Consider the following 3,482-nt stretch of genomic DNA (forward strand, 5'->3'; position numbering starts at 1 on the left):
GGTAAAAGGGACTTGCTGGAGTCGAGGCAGTCCTTGAGGAAGGTACAGATAGATGTGGAAGGTAGTATGGGACCGTACTACTGAAAGCAGAGGATCTGTACCCGAATTGAGGAAGGCCGAGACAAGACTGGGGAACTTGAAGTGGATGTGATTCCTAGAGATGTATCAGTATCAATAACGGTTGTCTCTATTTATTGCAGAATGGTGGTACTACGACAGAGGCCCGTAGTTGGTAGCTCAGGAGAGGGATTGGGTTCGGGTTCAGGCTCCGAATCGGTGGATGAGAGGCTACGCGAGTTCATCGCGTCTGAGATCACCAGAGGCATCCTTGATGCGACCCCGGTCATATTTGGGTCGATCAAGGAAGGGATTGTCGAGCTGATGGAGGATCGCCTTAGGGCGTTCAGGAGTGACATGGCGACTAGCCAGTCGGGGTCTCGCATGCTGTCCTTTAAGGACTTCAGGGGCGGTGGTGCACCAGATTTCCATGGGACGAAGGACCCCATCGCTGCCAGACGATGGATTGCGGACATTGAGTCTGCGCATCTGACCAGGTTCTGCCCCGAAGGGTCAAAGGTGAGATATGCAGCAGGGTGTTTGAGAGACAAAGCGAGAGACCAGTGGGAGTCTCTTGGTGACTCATTGGGAGCCTCGGCTGTTAAGGCTACGACCTGGTCAGACTTTGTGACCATATTCAAGGCGGAGTTTGCACCAGCTGTAGAGCTTTAGCAGCTGGCCAGGGAGTTTCTGGACATGAGGCAGACTACTGAGACTGTGGCGGAGATCACCGCCAAGTTCCTGGAGAGGGCATTGTTGGTGCCCCGGTATGCGGGAGATGAGGATATGAGGAGGACATGTTGCGAGCCGATATTCGGGAGCATGTTAGTTTTTCAGCTTGCCCTACCCTGGATTCCATGATTTCCAGGGCAAGGGAGAGGGAGATCGATCTGGAGCATGTCCGGAAGAGGAAGATAAAGGAGTGGCAAATGACTGGGGCTTCGGGGAAGAAGCCCAAGGGATCAGATGGTAGGCCGAAAGGCCATTCAGGACAGGGCCGCTACAGGAAATGCGGCATGCCACATGAGGGGGCATGTAGATTGGGATCGTCGGGCTGCTACAAGTGCGGCAAGATGGGGCACTTCAACAGGGATTGTACCGCCCCTGCTCCTATTATTCAGACATCAGAGTTGCTGTGTATCCACTGCAACCAGAGGGGCCACAAGAAGGCCAATTGTCCCCATTTGATAGCAGCAGCAGCGCCCGTGAAGGCACTATCCCCAACGACCCTGCGGATTACTGATGGCCGGCAGGGCAAGGCAGAGGCTCCAGTGGTGAGGAGTCGGGCTTTCCAGTTGACTACTGAGGAGGCACGCGCCGCACCCGCTGTGGTGACGGGTATGATTCTTTTTCCTTGATCTGTGTATATGATATTATTGATGTTGATATGTGTCTTGTGTATAAATGTTTAGGATCGTTCCATGCGAACGGTATCCCGGTACAGGTGTTGTTTGATTCAGGTGCCACTTGATCTTTTGTTTCTCTTGCGCTCAGCAAGAGGTTTTCTGAGCCTTCAGGCATGTTGGATTACCCTTTAGAGGTAGAGATTGTTGATGACCGATCGGTGCGAGCATCGACGGTATTCCGAGATTGTGTGCTGAGATTATTCGAGGAACGCTATCTGGTAGACCTGGTTCCTATTCCGTTAAGGGGGAACAAGGTGATTATAGGCATGGATTGGTTGAGCCCCAATGGGGCAGTGATAGATTGCGCACAACAACTGGTGCGGACCAGGACCCCAAGTGGGGGAGAGTTAGTAGTTCAGGGCAAGAGGCGACAGCAAGGACCAACTGTATGTTTAGCAGCGAGAGCTAGGCGTTACCTTCATCAGGGTTGGACAAGATATGTCGCTTATGTCATGGACACCCGGGAGGCGAGTAAGGTGACTGTGGGTGATGCGCCCGTGGTGTGAGAGTTTACGAACGTATTCCCCGAGGAGTTGCCTGGGATACCACCGGAGAGGCAGGTGGAGTTTAGGATCGACCTAGTCCCTGGTGAGGCTTCGGTAGCCAAGGCACCGTATCGGTTGGATCTTCCTGAGATGCAGGAGTTGTTTACACAGTTGTAGGAGCTGTTAGACAAGGGATTCATTAGATCGAGTAGTTCTCCTTGGGGAGCCCCGATTCTGTTTGTAAAGAAGAAGGACGGGTCGCATCGGATGTGTATAGATTATCGGGAGCTGAACAAGGTAATGGTGAAGAACCGTTACCCACTCCCGAGGATTGATGACCTCTTTGACCAGCTACAGGGAGCATCTTGGTTCTCCAAGATTGATCTGCGTTCAGGATATCATCATATGAGGGTCAGAGAGGAGGATGTACAGAAGACTGCGTTCTGGACGCGCTATGGCCACTATGAGTTCGTGGTGATGCCCTTTGGGTTCACTAATGCTCCTGCCGCGTTCATGGACCTCATGAACCGCGTATGTAGACCGATGTTAGACCGGTCGGGGATAGTGTTTATTGATGATGTTAGACCACGAGGAGCATCTGCGAGAGGTTTTGGAGACTTTGAGGAGGGAGAAATTGTATGCGAAGTTCTCCATGTGTGAGTTCTGGTTGTGTGAGGTGCAATTCCTTGGACACCTCGTCAACTAGAACGGGATTTCGGTGGACCCGGCCAAGGTGGAGGCTGTGATGAGATGGGAGGTTCCAAAGTCTCCATCTGAGATTCAGAGTTTCCTAGAATTAGCCGGCTACTATCGGAGATTCATCTAGGATTTCTCCAAGATAGTCGTACCCCTGACCAGGCTAACAAGGAAGGTTGTGGTCTTTCGTTGGGGGCCTGAGCAGCAGGCCACATTCGAGACACTGAGGCAGAGATTGTGTGTGGCGTCAATCTTAGCCCTGCCGGAGGGCATGGAGGATTTTGTTGTGTATTGCGATGCGTCCATCTCGGGTTTGGGTGCAGTACTGATGTAGAGAGGGCATGTCATCGCCTACATGTTGAGGCAGCTGAAGCCTCACGAGGCGAATTACCCGACGCATCATTTGGAGCTGGGGGCCGTTGTATTCGCCCTCAAGATTTGGCATCATTACCTCTATGCGGTTCGCTGTACCATCTACACGGACCACAAGAGTTTGAGGTACCTCATGGATCAGCCGAATCTAAACATGAGGCAACATCGGTGGTTGGACGTGGTGAAGGATTACGATTGCCAGATCCTATACCACCCGCGAAAGGCCAATGTGGTGGCCAAAACGCTTAGCCGCAAGGCAGCGCCGATAAGGGATATCTGTCTGAGGATGACATTGGTGACTCAGCTTTTGGAGCGGATTATGGGACATGTTTCCTTTTTTGACTATGATGGCCGAGGACTATTGACACTACACCGTAGGGTGTGGGTTCCGTACCATGGGGGTGTGCGCCAGGTTCTGATGGAGGAGGCATACAAATCTCAATTCTCTATTCATCCCGGGGCGACG

This window comes from Lactuca serriola, chromosome 5, assembly GCF_051521515.1.
Source record: "Lactuca serriola cultivar US96UC23 chromosome 5, Lser_US96UC23_V15, whole genome shotgun sequence".
NCBI lineage: Eukaryota > Viridiplantae > Streptophyta > Magnoliopsida > Asterales > Asteraceae > Lactuca > Lactuca serriola.